Genomic DNA, 18,241 nt, shown 5'->3' with positions numbered 1-18,241 from the left:
CACCCCCGGAGGACTATGTATCTATGATGGGTTAATTTGCTCTGAATGTAAAATTTGGCGGAAGATTGTTACTTTTTCGATTCCTCCACGTTCCTTCCCGCGCAGTCCCGTGACTGATTTGCAACATTACCTGTTAATACTGTTTGTTGGTGAGACTTTTTCTCGGCTCTTCTGTCAACATTAGTTATTGAGTGGCCCTCGGTGTGCCGAATGCTGATGAAATGCCTGAATTCGTGCAGTACCACAAAACGCCATTCTGCATAAGACAGATTTGGGGCATTTGTTTACACTTTTTCCCCCCCTCCTGTGAATTTATTGAGCTTGCCATTTTTTTACTCTTTAATGTAGAGAATGAATATCAATTTATCAATTGTGTGTTCTTACAGTCTTGCTATTTGGAAGACTGGCATTCCAGAGGAGTGTTTTGTATAGCTGAAGGAATTTCAGTCACTTGGGTGTTCAGGGACTTATTGCAAATCATTTTAGACTAATATATCTCAAGAAAAATACACTGATCCTTTTAATTCTTTAATTATACTTAATAGAAACAGAAGCTTTGTGTCTGAAACAGCTTGATAATTGGGACTTATTTGATAGCCTGCTTGTAAAGTGTTGCAGTTAACTAAAACTGCCTGATTCAGCATTCACAAAATGAAATGACAGCACTTTTTTTTTTCATGTGACATTCATAGTCCATAATAATGAACTCCAAGGAAGGTACTTAGTCCTGAAGTACACTTACCTGTGTATCAGTGTGATACAATTGCTATCAACATTAATAGCATTTTCCTAACAGCCCTTTCTTCTGGGGAGCTAGGTACTAAAATGGTGGTTGGTTGGTTGTCCCCTTTTAGGTTTTGGATGACCGCTTTAAGCGCTAAGATTACTTAATTCAGAGTCAAGATTGCATTTTTTTGGCAGAGCAATATTGCTAGATAATATATTTTTTAAATTCCTTAAAACTTTAACAGTTATGTAGCTTTTTGAGAGGAAACTCTTGTTTTGTAAAATGTAGGATATATAGTATGAACTCTAGATTATTTGATAGTTGCATCGAGGCTAGATTTTTCTCTCCTAAGAAAATGGTTCGTCAGAGGGAGGCATGATTAGTAAATTGGTCCTAGTTGCCTCAGCAAAAATGCAATTTCAGATGCTGAGTAAAACTAAGTGAATGTAGCTTATTTCTGATAGGTTACAGGTGACATTTAACATCAAATTTAAGATTAATTTCTCTGAACTTTCCCCCCAAAATGGGTAAAAAATTATGTTAGTTAGAGGTCACTCTTGAGATTACTTGACTCATTTGAAGTGGCCATTTACCTTTACTTAGTAAGTAATTGATTGAGCAGTAGAGAGGGATGCTTATTTCATTTAATCCTAGTCTCCATGGGGAAAATATTGTACTGTCACTTATATGAGGTTACTTAACTCATTAAGTATTGATGCACTCAACCGTTAGAGCCTACAATTTGCTCTTTCACTGTTCAAGGAAAACAAAATTATAAAATTTCAAAATATTTAATAATATTGTTAGTGGCTTGCCCACTCTTACTTTTGGTCTCTCCTTTTCTGTTACTACACCAGAGTTTAGCACAATGCCTGCCTAGTGCACGGTGGATATGCAATAAATGTTTTGACTAATTGAATGAATGCTAGGGTTGCAAAGAGTTTGACTCTTAACATTGTTTTGTAATTATGTGGCAAAAGTTCTGGAGAAAGATTTTGATTCCTCTCAGCTGCAGTTTTCTCAAGTCACTTGTACATTTTGAGGATTGTTATATTTGATTATTATTATAATTATTATTATTATTATTTTGCGGTACGCAGGCCTCTCACTGCTGTGGCCTCTCCCGTTGCGGAGCACAGGCTCTGGACGCGCAGGCTCAGCGGCCATGGCTCACGGGCCCAGCCGCTCCGCGGCACGTGAGGTCTTCCCGGATTGGGGCACGAACCCGTGTCCCCTGCATCGGCAGGCGGACTCTCAACCACTGCGCCACCAGGGAAGCCCTATTTGATTATTTTAAACTGCTTTGAAATCTTTGGGGAGAAAGTACAATAGACATTGGTTTGTGTTATGCTTTAGTTCACTGAATGGATTTGTTCACTTAGAATGGGTATTTGATATGTGTATCTTGTCAGCATTCATGAGCAGTGGTCAGTTCAGATAATTTCTGTGCATTTAAAGTTTCTAAAAGTCAGCGTAAAAATTCTTGAATGTGTGAGCTCATGTTATATTATGATCAGTTCACTAAATTAGGTTCATTTTTCAAGGAGCATTTTTTCATATAGTAGAAATGTAAGGAATAATCCAATGTGGCAAAGGTTACTTAACATTTCAGTGGTGGTGATGATAATGACATTATTAGTAACTAACACTTACCTAGTGTGTGCTACTTGCCAGGCAGTGTTGTAAGACATTTAATCTTTACAGCACCCTAATGCTAATAGGTGTTAGTATTTCCATTTTACAGGCTAGGAAACTAAGGTTAAGTAACAAAAGTGACACAACTACTAAGTGGTAGATCTGGGTCTTGGCTCTTAATTGTTACGCTGTAATAGTGAACACCTCTGTGCCAAGTTCTCTGTACACATTAAGTTAGTTTTATGACAGCTGTGCAAGGTGTAGGTTAATTCCTAGTTAATTGTTAATTAACATTAGGAAAGCAAGGCGCAAACTGCTTAGGTAACTTGTCCAAGCACACGCCCAAGTAGGATGAGGAAGGCTAGCATTTAAACCCAGGCCTCTGTGACTTGTCGTCTTCCCTAAAATTCTGTTTCAAAGTATTAATTTGAGGTCCTGTATTTTATGTTATATATTTAGAAGGCATACTTAAAACAGCAAATCTCCAGACTTTTTCACCTGCCACACAGGGTGGATAGTGTTCACTGTTCTTTACTCTCTGAGCATATACAGGATTATAATTTCCTGCTCACTGGCTGTAGCTTCGCCCCTTTCACACTCATGCAAGTATATTGGAATGCAAATGAGTGACATTTGTAAAACTATTTAAACAAGGAAATCATTCTAAGAATTTTGATTCTTTAACTATACGCATTTCTTGTGACATGTGCCACTTCCTGATTGTGGTACCATGGGTGAAAATGGCTGTTTACAAAGACATTGGGTGATTTTGTTTAAAAACAAGACCTAATGCAAAGATGTATTTTTGTAGCTATTTAATTTGAAAAGATGATGTTCTGTGGTACTATTCTGAGCAGCATTGTGAAGCTTTCAGTCCTGTACAGTTATTTTCTGCCATGCAAGTAATCTCTGCTTGATGTAGTCTAGTTGGTGCATTATGTCTGGTCTATATTAAATTTAAACTGATACACTTTTCACTATGTCTACATATACTGTGCCTAAAATCCTCCTCCCAGTCATAAATTGGCGTGTTCTCAGATAATCCAAATTACACTGACTACTAAGGTCAAACAATTTGAGAAAACGCTGTGAAAAAAAATTATGACGGCTTCCCTGGTGTCGCAGTGGTTGGGAGTCCACCTGCCGATGCAGGGGACGCCGGTTCGTGCCCCGGTCCGGGAAGATCGCACATGCCGCGGAGCGGCTGGGCCCGTGAGCCATGGCCGCCGAGCCTGCGCGTCCAGAGCCTGTGCTCCGCAACGGGAGAGGCCCGAGTACCGCAAAAAAAAAAAAAAAAAAAAAAAAAAAAAAAGACATATTCCCAGATATTATTATTTGGGGGGTTATTTATGCCATTTCTCTGTTCTAAGTGAGGGTAGTGGAGAATTGAAGGCAGTAATTTAAATGAAAACGGAGATTGACTAATTCTTGAAGTGGACTTTTGTAGTTTGTTGACTTGTGCTCTTCTTGTTTTTTTTTGGCCTTGCCGCATGGCTTGCGGGATCTGAGTTGCCAACCCAGGATCGAATCTGGGCCCTTGGCAGTGGAAGCGCGGAGTCCTAACCACTGGACCACCTGGAAATTCTCAACTTGTCTTATTGATAGATTCTACTTGTAAAATTTTAGTATGTATGGACAGACACATTGCATTTAAGCCCTGATTTGCTCTTGTCTGATAGTATTGTCAGATCTATAAGATAGGAACAATACTATCTCTGCTACGTGCTTCATAACACTCTTGTGAAATTTTTGTATTAATTTCAGTGCAACATAATAGGGAAGGATGTGATGCATTTCTAAGTCGAGTGATCATTACAATTCCTTTTTGGTTTTGATCGTTTGTTTTCTTTGACACCTGGCACAATACCTGGTATGTGATTGCCATTAATTACCCAAATAGTTATTGAGCACATAAGCAGGGTTATATAACAGTGAATAAAATGTTAGTGGTTCCTTTTTTACAGCAGAAGAAAAGACAGAGAAAAATAGTATGAATTTCGCAGGTACCTAATCTTATTTTATGAGTCAGGATAAATGCCCATGTTGTAATGCCATCTAAATTAAGATCTGAAGAGTGGACCATTAGTCAGTTGGGCAGAAGGGAGAATGCATGCGCATTGGAAGAGGGAGAGGCCAGAACCTGGAGATAAGAGAAGTCCTGTACGTCTTCGAGACGGTTATTGGTTCTGTATGGCAGTAATACAGGTTATAAAAGAGGTGTGGGAAAGAGGTAGACAGTAAGTAAGCTGTAAGACTGGCTGTTTGAGTCATGTTAACAAGTTCAAGTCAGTTTGGACTGAAGGCCGGGGGAAACCATCATAGGACTTTAAAAGGGATGAGAGTGAAATACTCATTCGTCCTTTCAGAAGATTGTTCTGACAGCTGTTAAAGAATGGACTGAAGGTAAACTAAGATTGAATACAGGCGAGCAAGTTAAAAGGCTGTTGCTAAAGTCCAGGAAATAATTGATAGTGATCAGTACTCCTATTGACAATGGAGGGATGATGTTAAGTCTACAAGATTTGATGATTTACTGGATGTGGGCTCCATTGAACCCATAACTTTGTGTCCAGTGGTAGAATAGAGGATGAATTTCCCCCAGAGGGCTCACTACCACTTTTTCATATAAAGTTGAGATGTGGGGCTAAGGCAGTCCAGCTATGTTTGCAAATATGCATTTTCAGTTGACTCTTCCATATTGTTAGTCACTGAGTATGAGTTGATTCACCCCAAAGTAGGAATATCAGACTGGAACTTATGAGGCCTCCATGAGTTAGGCATTCAGTTTCCACGAGAGCCCAGTAGCAAGCTAATAGCTGCTTAACAAAAGGAGCGTGCCTGATAGCTGTGTCAGGGTGGCAAAAGAGTCCAAACCCCAGGGGCACCTACAGGTGGCACCTTTGTCAGAGGCTCCAATCAGTAAAATCGTGAGTCACAGAGACTTGTGACTAAAAATGGTTATGAGGGTTGTGGAGCCCCAAAGGTACTAGTATACTAGCACTTTTCTACATGCAGCCCTTCCTGATCGGGAGAATCCCCTCTGGGACATACAGGAAGGGGAAGTACAACCGTCTACCACATAAGTTCCTACTATACATGAGGATGGATGTAGAAGCAACAACAAGAGGACATTGAATTGGCCCAAAGAGCCCCAGCAGTAAGTCAGTTCATTTCCCTTCCCTACTGTAAATCCTGCCCAAACCGTATTAGCTGAATCTGATGTCCCTTCCTCTGTGGGACCAGATAGGAGGGTGTCTGTATCCAGGAGAGCCATAAAACTTTGAGTCCCTCTCTGAAGTTTTCTGGACAGCTTCTCAGGGGTATGTATGGCCTTCAGTCCTTCTTGGGGGTCAGGGAGACCTCAGCCCTATCCCTTATTATTTTTCTCTGTAAAGCAGAAGAGTTTGGGGATAGTAGTAGAGAGGGATAGAGAAGAGGGCACGAGGGAGAGAGCAACTCTGTACCAGGAATCAAGGCTTTGTATTCACTTTTGGTCATTCCCTTGTAATTCAGCCAAAAGAACTTCTAATACTTTTGGACCATCTAAAGCTCTATATTATCAGCAAGGTCATCATTACTTACATAATCTATTTTAGCTCTAGGGACTCTCTGGCTCAGCAGTCACAGCCTTTCGCCTGGAGACACAATGCATGTTGCCCATCATCATGACACATCCCTTCCTCTGCCAGCCCAGGGGAGAATGAGTAACAGCCAAGTCACCATTTCAATGCCTGATTTTGATCCCACTTCTCACTGCTCAGTTTCCAAACATGAATTCAACTCCTTTCATTAACCGGACAGTGGGGATCCTTATTCCCACCTTCTGTCCACCCACCACCAGGATCACTCTGATTCCAGTGTGTCTTCTCATTTCCCAGAACTCTGACCTCAGGGGGCCTTTATTCTCTCTCTCCTAGGAAGTCATGGCTATGTCAGTATCCCATTCTTGTTGCCAGAACTGTCCAGAATCATGACGATCTGAGATCTTATCCTACTTTGAAGTGAATAAGTTTCCCTGCCACGTTTTCATGGATGCTGGTAGAAGACATGAGACTCCTGTGTAAGAGATGAAGGACAGTTTATTCCTCTCAGTAATAACAGTAGCGAGAGTATCAGCATTTGTAATGGTTTCCTGATCCTCAGGCACCCATAGTGGGTCCATGTTAGTGGAGAGAAGCCCTGCGTTTAGGGAACCCAGATCTTTTGTAATGAGCAGTAAGCATGCCCGTCCTTTGCTCTAGAGGGAGCCACTGTCTTTATCTTTCAAGGCTGTTTGCTGCACGGATGTCCTTGAAAATATAGTTCGAAGGAAAAGGCAGTTGGTACCTCTGCTTGCAACATATTAAAAAGACAGACCTATAGAGAATTGTTTCCCAACATACGTAAATTATACTTCAATAAATCTGACTTTAAAAAGAAGCTGGCATGTACTAGGAACACACTACGTATTATTATTGGTGTTCATGTCCTTGATTTGTTTTTGAGGGCAAACCTCTATGCAATGACTTTCGTGGAATTTTGGGGTTAATTTTCTCCAAGGTAAGTTGCTAACTAATAACATTTACTCAAAAGTAATGTCTAACATGTTCAGATGCCTTTTGATTTGAAAAAAAGAAGTCACGTGGAATTTCAGGAACATTAAAGTGAAATATGAGAAAACCACCTTGGGTTGCAAGGAATGGGACTACTTTGCTTTTCTTTATGTCAAACTACATTGCTCTACTTAAAATTCTGGCAAATTTTAAGAAACAAAACCATGGTAATTAAGTACAGTGTTTTTTTAAGTGAGGCTTCTTTTTCTCTAGATCTTGAGACAGTATAGATTTAGGGGAGAGGCTAGCATAGTTAGTTGGAGGGAGGTTTAAACTTGCAGTTTTTCATGTTTTTAAGGGGGTAGGGCTCCATTTTATCAACCTGCATTTTCTAAATCCTTTCCAGTTATTTTCTGTAAACAAGCATTATAGAAGTATTATTTTGAAAGCTGACTTTACTTGCTGAAGATTATGTTTGAACTTCTTTTGACTTAAACATTTAATGTGTTCTGATATTAAGTAAATATATTTATCCAAGTTGTTTTTAAAGGTACAGAGAAGTCAGCTTCATTTATTCCATTCATTTGGCTTAAAGTGTACATGAATTTAGACTTGGAAATGTAAAATAATCTTCTGGTTATGGTGGCACTAGTGCTAAGTTGCTAGTGGGTAAAAGTAGGTTGATGCCTAAAAATGAAAGGCTGAAGCATTTTGGAAATAGTCTTTGATAAGTGGGACTTCCTATATTAAAATGTGAGTATAATTAAACTAAAGCTTTTCTTTTTATTTATAGAACAGTATGTTGAAGCAATAGTCAAAATATGTAGCCTGGAGTTGGCAACCCTCTGAAATGGGTGTGCCTAAGTTCCATTATAGTATGTGTCATGGTGACAACTGGCCAGTGTTCTGTCTTTGGTATGTGTCACTGACCCCTTTTTAGTAGTCTATTAGCATATTTAATGTGTGCCTTTTAAGAACTTCATTTTAGTTGATTTTCAGTGTTTTCTTTATAAGCAACTTAAAAATGGTGTTATCTTGTTTTATTAAAATCAAATTTAACTTTTTAAACCATTCTCAATTTGTCTAGTTTGGATAGGTAGATAGCTTATGCATTTAAATAATTTTTTAAAATGTTTAAGCACTTTGAAATTCTTCCTAGTTGAGGTATACAAGCAGAAGTTTTTGTGAAGTCCTTTTACTGCCTCTGGTCTCTCAGGCCCCTTCTAGGATTTTATTTGGGCCTCACAAGTGAAAGATGAAAGAACAGTTTTTAAAAAAGTATAACTAGTTTATGGTGTTACAGGAAACTGCCCTCAAGTCATAAAGTAGGGTTAAACAGGTGCTCTAAAACAGTTTATCCCAGGCACTTTTTTCCCCTTGTAGCAAGGTCACATTGCACATCAGGGCTTCTTAACTAATTCATTGTGCCTAAAATCTTTATATACACTCTCTTCCATCGTCTTCTGTAAAATGGGAACTGTAAGTTACCTTTTCATGAGTTAGTTGAGGTTTCTGGAAAAGACTGCTAGGAACTATTCATTACTTGAATAATAGTGAATAGATTTAAATATTTAATATGTTCTGGTATTTCATAAATATACTTACCAAGTTATTTTCAAAAGTACCGAGAAGTCAGCTTCATTCATTACATTCATTTGGGTTAAAGCATACGTTGAATTTACCTTCAATCCCCTTCTCTTGAGGTATAACCTTGCTGGATTCCTATCCAGAGAGTTCTGGAGCAGACTTTGGATAATTCTGCTTTCTTTTTTAGTCTCTGGTATAGGAATATACAAATATGTAATATCCATGTGTGTGTGTTTGTCTTTATATAGCTTTATTTCTGTTATGATCCTGTATAGCCAGATTATATAATTAATATGGAAGAAGCAGGTGACTTCTTTATTTAATCTTAGTAAAGATGCGGGGCTGTTAGCTAATTTGGTCAAACAGATGTACTCCCATGACTCTGAAGTACTGTACAAAAGAGTAGAAAGTAAAAATCACCTACAGTCCTGATAATGGAGATAAGTGTTACGTGTGCTGTTATGATATGCTATTTTAATGTATATTTTCTTTTAACACAGCTTTATTGTATCACTGGTTTTTAACTTTGGCATCTAGAAGAAACCAATAATTCTGTCAATAAACATAACCATGTGTTAACTATTTTCCTGCTATTGTTTAAAAAAATTTTTACTGAAGTATACCTATCATAAAATTCACCCATTTTGTACAATTCCATGATTCTTAGGAAATTTACTGAATTTGAAAATTTACTGAATTTACTGAATCATAATCCAGTTTTGAAACATTACCATCAACCCGATAAGTTCCCTGTTCCCTGTTATACTTCATTTTCGTCCCTACCCCCAGCCCCAGGTAACCGCTTACAGCAGTTCCCCCTTATCTGTGGTTTCAGCCTGGTCAACCTGGGTCTGAAAATATTCTATCAAAAATTCCAGAAATAAACAATTCATAAGTTTTAAATTGTGTGCTGTTCTGAGTAGCATGATCAAATCTTGCGCCTGTTCCATTCCATCCTGCCTAGGATGTCAGTCATCCCTTTGTCCAGTATATCCTGCTCCTTAGTCACTGAGTAGCCATCTGGGTAATCAGATCGACTGTCATGGTTTCGCAGTGCTTCTGTTCAAGTAACCCTTCTTTAACTTAAAAATGGCCCCAACTGCAAGAGTGGTGATGCTAGCAATTTGTATATGCCAGAGGGAAGCTGTTAAGTGCTTCCTTTAAGTGAAAAGGTGAAAGTTCTTGACTTAATAAGGAAAGAAAAAAAGTCGTATTCTGAGGTTGCTAAGATCTAAGGTAAGAGCAAATCTGTTTGTGAAATTGTGAAGAAGGAAAAATAAACTTGTGCTTGTTTTGCTGTCACACCTCAAACTGCAGAAGTTATGGCCACAGTGTATAAGTGCTTAGTCAAGATGGAAAAAGTGTTAAATTTGTACAGTAAGATATTGTGAGACCACATTCACGTAACTTTTAAGTATGTTGTTATGATTGTTTTATTTTATTATTAATTGTTGTTAATCTCTTACTGTGCCTAACTTATAAATTAAACTTTATCATGAGTATGTATGTTTAGGGAAAAACATTATATATAGACAATTGAAAATCTGTGTATAACTTTACAGTCTGCCTTCTGTATCTGCAGTTCTGCATTCTCAGGTTCAGCCAACCTCGTCATGTAGTACTTACTCTATTGCATATTTATTGAAAACAAGTCCACGTGTAAGTGGACCTGTGCAGTTCAAACCCATATTATTCAAGGGTCAAGTGTACACCAATAATTTGTTCCTTTTTATTGCTGAGTAGTATTCCATTATATGGATATACTACATTTTGTTTATCCATTTACCAGTTGATGGACATTTGGATTGTCTCTTTTAAAAAAAATATTTATTTATTTATTTGGCTGTGTCGGGTCTTAGTTGTGGTGCGCGGGCTGTTCGTTGTGCCGCGTGGGCTTCCTTCTAGTTGTGGCACTCAGGCTTAGTAGTTGCAGCACTCGGGCTCTCTAGTTGTGGCACCTGGGCTCAGTAGTTGCAGCGTGCAGGCTTAGTTGCCGCGTTGCATATGGGATCTTAGTTCCCTGACCAGGGATCAGACCCGTGTCCCCTGAATTGGAAGGCGGATTCTTAACCACTGCACCACCAGGAAAGTCCTTGTTTCTACTTTTTGGCTATTGAGAATTATGCTGCTTTGAACATTTGTGCAGCCATATGTTTTCATGTCTTTTGGGTAGATGCCTAGGAATGGAATTGCTGGGTCATGGTAAATTTATGTTTAATTTTTTAAAAACCTGCTGTTGTCCAGACTACCATATGAGGATTTCAGTTTCTCCAAATCCTCCCAACACTTGTCATTGTCTTTTTGGATTATAACAATTTTATTTATTTAGTTAGTTATTTTTATAAATTTATTTATTTTATCTTTGGCTGCGTTGGGTCTTCATTGCTGTGCGTGGGCTTTCTCTAGTTGCGGTGAGCGGGGGCTACTCTTCGTTGTGGTGCGCGGGCTTCTCATTGCGGTGGCTTCTCTTGTGGAGCACGGGCTCTAGGCGCGTAGTCTTCAGTAGTGTGGCACGCAGGCTCAGTAGTTGTGGCTCGCGGGCTCTAGAGTGTAGGCTCAGTAGCTGTGGTGAATGGGCTTAGTTGCTCCACAGCATGTGGGATCTTCCCGGACCAGGGCTTGAACCCGTGTCCCCTGCATTGGCAGGCAGATTCTTAACCGTTGCGCCACCAGGGAAGTCCCTGGATTATAACAATTTTAGTTGGTGTGAAGTGATATATTACTGTGGTTTGAATTTATATTTCCTTAATGACTGATGACTAATGATGCTGAATATCTTTTAAAGTCATTTTTATATCTTTTTTGGTGAGATGTTTTTCAAATCTTTTGCCCATTTTTTATTGGGTTGTCTATTTCTGAGTCATGAGAGTTCTTTTATATAGTCTGGATCCAAGTTCCTTATTAGATACATGATTTGCAAATATTTTCCCCCAGTCAATGGCTTGTCTTTTTATTTTCTTAATGGTCTCTTTTGAGTTGCAAGGTTTTTGAATTCTGATGGAGTCCAGTTTATCTTTTTTTCTTTTGTGTTTAGGATCGTGTTTTTGGTGCTGTGTCCAAGAAATCTTTGCCCAACTCAGGGTCCTGAGATTTACTCCTATGTTTCCTTCTAAAAGATTTACAGTTTTAGCTCTTACGTTTAGGTCTTTGAACCATTTTAAATTAACTTTTGTATATAGTGTGAGGTAAAATCTAAGTTCATCTTTTTGTATATCAATATCCAGGTGTCTCAGCACCATTTGTTGAAAGAGACTGTCCTTTCCTCTATTGAATTGCCTTGGTTTTTTTTTTTTTTTGCGGTACGTGGGCCTCTCACTGTTGTGGCCTCTCCCGTTGCGGAGGACAGGCTCCGGACGCGCAGGCTCAGCGGCCTTGGCTCACGGGCCCAGCCGCTCCGTGGCATGTGGGATCTCCCCCGACCGGGGCACCAACCCGTGTCCCCTGCGTCGGCAGGCGGACTCTCAACCACTGCGCCACCAGGGAAGCCCGCCTTGGTATTTTTGATTGATATTGATTGTTGATAATCAGTTGACCATAGATACATGGGTTTATTTTTGGACTCTCATTTCTGTTTCATTGGTCTACATGTCTGTCGTTCTGCCAGTACCAAGTACTTTGATTACTGTTGCTTTTCATACCATATTGTAATAAAGCAAATAGCATTCTTGTTTTCTTGTAAAAATATGTACTCATATTCATAAAAATTGAAACAATATAGAAAAGTAAAAGAAGCAAAAATCACCATCTAAGTAGTCACTGTTTTGGTGAACATGTTTCCAGATGTCTCTGCACATATATGCATGTTGTATGAGTGCACACACACCCTCCACAGTTATACATAAAGACACGTCAGTATTTGCCCACGCTCCTTGTTCTTGTGTACTTTTTGAGTGAATGCATCTGTTGTCAGCTTTAAGAGAGAACTGATTGTTTTTCTTTCTTCGGGCGCTTTTGTAATTCTGTGAGTTTTTACTGACACAGACTTGTGAGAAGAGTGAAGATTCTTTGGACTGAGAACTATGAGTGCTGTTTTCTTGGTAGCATGTTAAATGGAATTTATTTTTCACTTCATCTGCTGAAACATGGCTTTAAAACAAAATTTTAAATGTGTGCTCCGTGAATGGATGGCAGATTATATGTGAAACTTTAACAAAACTAATCCCCAAATCCAGTTTTAAACATTTAAAGTTTTGGGACTTCCTTGGTAGTGCAGTGGTTAAGAATCCGCCTGCCAGTGCAGGGGACACGGGTTTGAGCCTGGTCCGGAAAGATCCCACGTGCCACAGAGCAACTAAGCCCGTGCGCCACAGCTACTGAGCCTGTGCTCTAGAGCCCGAGAGCCACAACTACTGAGCCCGCGTGCCACAACTAATGAAGCCCGCGCTCCTAGAGCCTGTGCTCCGCAACAAGAGAAGCCACTGCAATGAGAAGCCCGAGCACCACAACGAAGAGTAGCCCCCGCTCGCCGCAACTAGAGAAAGCCTGCACACAGCAACAAAGGCCCAACGTAGCCAAAAATAAGTGAAATTTTATGAATAATTAAATGAATAATTCATCCATTTAATTATTATTCATAATTATTATAAATGAACAATTTTTTAAAACCCAAACGTTTAAAGTTCCCATAAATCTCCTCTTGAGTATTAGATAAACTTTTTGGCAGTTGTGACAATGAGTGTGGAGCCAATAAATATATATGTATGGGTAGTAATAGTTTTATTTGCAGTCAGATGGGGACTGATCCCTGCTGCAAGCTTGGTTTTTACCATGTTATGAAGGAATAGCATATTTGCTCTTTTGTACTTTGTGAATTCAACCTCCTTGCCTTGATGAAGCTGGATCCTGAGATACTTTGAGTAGCCATTGTGGAGCTGTGACCAGACTCATGTGAGTGTAGGTCAAATTACATGATCAGAAACTTCTCTGACATTCACATTTTTCTTGCAGTATGATTTTATATGATGAATACATGGTTTAAAACCACATTTAGAGGTGTAGCAGGTATAGGAGACCATACAGATTATGCTTAATTTAAAAAGATTGAAGTTTAATTTCTGGCAGTGGGGATTTTGACTTTGGGGAGTGACAGAGAGAGACAAGTTTCAGAAAGCCACCTGCACATTGGTTCAGTGGAAATTTGGTGTTTGAAAATGGCATGCTTAGATTGTGTGGAAAAATGGATTGCTCAATGAAATTATATAAATGAGGTGTTTTCGTTCACGATTTTAAAAGTTAAAACTTGAAATAGGAAATTTTCAGATGACAAATGGGCTCTACAGAATGGAAAGCAGTTAGCAGTGGCTAACTCTGGTGGGATTATGGATTTTTCTTTCCACTTTTGGTGGAAGTTTTAGAAAAAGTGTTAAGTATATTATGTAATAAGATGTTAAAATGGAGCTCTTATTCTGAGTTTAGCCCTCAGTCAGTAGATGCACAATTCTGAGATGAGTTGTAAGAAAGCCATTCAGGTCTTGCAAAAGAAAGAGCCAGAAAATGGATCTTGTGACTTCTAACACCTACCCCATCTGTTGGTATAAAAAGATTCAGAAGTTGGAAATAAGAAGAGTTTTTGAACTGAGTTGTTGGTATGCTAGGAGTTTCTTCTAATATCCCTCCTAGTCTGGTGCCCCGCCCCCAAGCACAGGCAGTGACTTGGACAGCTTACTCTGAGATTGGTTCAGTTTTGGGGGACACAGTGGGTTGATGTCTGTCTCACCCATGCCTGGGCGAAGGAGACGTTGTCTGCTCTGGCAGCTCAGGAAAATGAAGACCCTTTGTGGGTTAGTGTTCTTTGGGGCAAGGGGTACGTGTTTCCTGTGGACCTTATGAGGGCCACTAGTGAGAGGAAGCCCATAGGAGCAGGGTGGTATGGGGCGGAGTGGGGAGGAATAAACAGCTGGATTCCCAGAGGAGATGCATTGTTCTCCATCAAGGGAATTTCAATGAGAGATCTCAAAGGGCTGGGGTGGGTGAGAGCTTCCCAGAACCCTGAAAGCAGTTCCTGACAGATCGGCTTTATGCGTTTTTGAGCTAAGAGGGTGCCCATGTCCTGCAGTGACGCTTAATTGCCCACCCTGGGTTACTAAGGTGGAACGGAGAGGGGTAAAGCACAGTCCTCTAATACTGCCTAAGCTGCTAGCCTGCCTTAGGCAGAGCTGGCATAGGGGAGAAGCTGTAACCTTGAATGAAAAATTTTGACAGTTGTACTAAACTGGATCTATCAATTTGTAAACTCAGATAGTTTTTATAATTTGAAAATGACCAAAGTCAGGCTTGCCGAAATAAAAGTTCAGGGACATTAACTGTCACCAAAGAATAACTTTAAAGGACAGCAGTGAACAAAAAGTTGCTTCATGGTTACATCCCACAGGTTCTGCTTGTTCAGGGTAATGGTTACTATTGTTTTTCTAATAAGAAATATATCAATGAAAACAAATTTTTACGAGAGGAATGTGCCCATTGAGGCATTTTGTTCTGGATAAAATGACATCAGCTTCGGGACCAGGCAGATCTGTGCTTGAGTCACCCCTTGTTAGTACTGACATGAGATAAGTAAACCAATTTTTGAGGTTAATTTTCCTCATTTTCTTTTTATAAAAAGGGTAACATCACCTGCTTTCTAGTGTTTTACAGAGAGGTTATGGTCTACAGCAAAATGTGTGGCACACAGTAGGTATTCACCAGTACCAGTAGCCCTCTTTCCTCATTGAAGCAGATGTTTCCTATAGTTCTAAAGGTTCTTAACATGTGTTTTACTTCCTCTAAATGTATTTCTTTAAAATACAAAACGGATTAGGGGATTTATAGGACTACAGGATACTACTATCAAGGATGTAAGAAGTGTTAGCTTTTAGTATAGCTAAAAATTCACTTTTGACTTGAATTGTGAAAGGTTTGCAGAAACAATGAAAAGTAGTTTTACTTATGTGTTGGTTTTTAGTGAGGAAGCATGTGAAATAGGGGTCTAAAGAAAAGGTAGACCCAGGTGGAGAATCTTTTCATTACTGTTCTTGGAGCAATTTATAAAGAAAAAAGAAGGCATCCTACCCCAGAGAGAACACTTTGTAAAAACCGGTATCATTCTAGTGTTATTTTCTCAAAACATGCTTCAGTGTTTAATTTTTCTGGAAAGCTTTTTTAGTTTTTTATTTGATTGATACAGTTTAAAATGATCTTGGTATTTCGTCATCGCTTCTGGATGTTCTCTTATACTTTTTTAATGTTCTAATTTTATACTTTGGAACTTCAAGTTTTAGTTTTAGTGATACAGTCACCTCTTAAATGCCTCAAAAAGCTGATTTATGTCATCTTTAATTTCATAGTATTTTCATACTCTGCACCTGAGTTACATTTGTAACATAGTTAAGTTTTGCTTATTTGTAGGAATGGCTTTAAATCAGGAAGGAAATTATAATTAGCTTTGTATTTGAGCCCAGAATATTCTTTATAATTAATTCAAACATCTTTGGTTGCAACTTGCAGAAATTGACAGGGTAATTTGGATAGAAAAGGAATTTATTGGGAGGCTGGCAAGTAAGCTCACAAAATTGGTGCAGAGACTAGGAATTCAGGCTCCAGAAACTGAGCAGTAACCAAAGGGGAGGGCAAGCATCAGGAAAACACAGTCCAGGTTATATATAGTCTGGTTAGGACACTGACACTGGTCTTTTGTTGCTGCCACTGTGAATGATTTCTCAAGAATCCCTGGTCTTTGGATCATTTTCTCAAAATAAGAAGTCCTAGGGGTGGAGGTGCAGTATTTGTGGGCTGACCTTCCATGACCTCTACTCTTGTACTCCATCCACCCTCCATGTATGTTTCATTTGGAGGCCCTTGACCTGGCGCATTTAACATGGCCGAAATGGAACACCTGCTTTTTTTTGGTAACCTCATACCTGCTCCTTCCAATCCAGGCAGGTTGTCTTAGAAGTTGTTCCATAATTTGGATTTGTCTGTTTTATGTCTCCTTGTAAATAGATTCAGGCTAAACATATTTGACAGGTATTTTACATAGGATATTATTGAGGATGTCCCATTGTATCACATCAGGAGGCGTGCAATGTCTGTCACGTTTCTTGATGATACTAAGTTCGATCCCTCATTTGAGGCGGTGCCTGCCAGATCTTTCCCTTGAAAAGGCACATTTAAAATTTTAGATTTATTTTTAAATTACGTGATTTATTTTAAAATCATATCTTGTTCATTTTTTTATATAGGTAAAAATTACTGATGATATGAAGGTATTCATAACAGCAGTTGAAGTATTGCAGTGATACATTCCTTTGGTTTGTGGATGTTCATCTGTTAAATCATGTGAACGAAATCTGTAAGATAAAGATAGCACAATATTAGTTTTTTCTCTACATAGGTTGGAGAAGTTTTAATTTATTGATTTGCCTTATATTCTATATACTATATAAATATTATATATACTAATGTTTAAGAATAACACTCATACACTATTTTGAGCATGTAGCACAAAATGGTATGTGTACATGTTGACAGTAATTTCAGGAAATGACAGTCCCTTCTTATTACATAAGAGGCAGCATTAGGTAATATACATATGTATGCCAAAAATCTGGAAATACTGATTATTTTCCACTTGTATATCTCTGTAAAACCTCTTAAAGTCAGGAAAAGCAAAGGTCCATTAAAGAATTACCAGCTCTTTTGAGAAATTAAATTAACCTATATGATGTGATGTTTTTGTAGTTGTTTTTGTTGATGTTTTGTTATCTGTTGAACCCATTAGATACCATGTGGCTACTTTCATTCTTAAGAAAAAAGCTTGTAGGATATGTAAGTTTGTTTTTAAAGAGGAGAAGATAGACACAGAAAAAAATTGATTTTATCCCAGGATGTGTAGCTTTTTTGGACAGTGTTTTAAAGATAAAGCTTTAACACACACACGTGCGCGCACACACAACACACACACACTTTGGTCATTAAAGAATACTTTTTAGAATAGTATGTGTTTTTTTCCTATTTGTTTATTCCAGTTTTATTGAGGGGTGATTGACATAACATCACTGCATAAGTTTAAGGCACACAGCATGATGGTTTGATTTCCATATATTGTGAAATGATTACCATGATGGGTACATGTCCTCTCTTGAACATGTTTCCCCCTTAGTTGGTATATAAGTTCAGGCTTGAGTAGTCAATATCTAGAATTATCTAAACTCTCCAATAACTAGAAATAAAAAAAAGACAAACAGATTAAGATTTAAACATGCATAGCAAATGGGCTAGTAATTGTTGAAAAAATTGGCGTGGTTTTTGTTGTTTAGTGGGACTGAAAAATCTTACCTGTTGTTCTGTGGAATTCTTTCTTTTTTTTTTTAAGATTTTTTTCGATGTGGATCATTTTTAAAGTCTCTGTTGAATTTGTTACAATAATGCTTCTGTTTTATGTTTTGATTTTTTTGGCCCCGAGGCATGTGGGGTCTCAGCTTCCCTATCGAACCCACACCCCCTGCACTGGCAGGTGAAGTCTTAACCACTGGACTGCCAGGGAAGTTCCATGTTCTCTGGAATTCTAGATGTTGCCTCAGTCTCAGTTTAACAAAGCTTTTTCTTAAGGACTTTAGCGTTAACCTATTATGTGCCCCTTGTTAGCAACCAGACGGATAGCATTTAAAATGCCCCTTTTAGGAGGAGAGAATATCCTTTTTTTCCTGGTTACTGGATATGCTCATATAAATACTTAAAAAAATGTTTTACTTAATTTAAAGCATATGAAAAATGTTTATGGAAG

General features: G+C 38.6%; 1 protein-coding gene across 6 annotated transcripts in view; it reads left to right on the top strand.

Moving 5' to 3' along the window:
- CYRIB (CYFIP related Rac1 interactor B) overlaps positions 1-18,241 on the top strand; it is a 114,018-nt gene that overhangs the window by 26,823 nt on the left and 68,954 nt on the right. The gene's annotated exons all lie outside the window — the stretch shown is intronic.

This window comes from Neophocaena asiaeorientalis, unplaced genomic scaffold, assembly GCF_003031525.2.
Source record: "Neophocaena asiaeorientalis asiaeorientalis breed wild unplaced genomic scaffold, Neophocaena_asiaeorientalis_V1.1 scaffold177, whole genome shotgun sequence".
Taxonomy (NCBI): Eukaryota; Metazoa; Chordata; class Mammalia; order Artiodactyla; family Phocoenidae; genus Neophocaena; species Neophocaena asiaeorientalis.
This window is presented reverse-complemented; position numbering and strand designations above follow the sequence as displayed.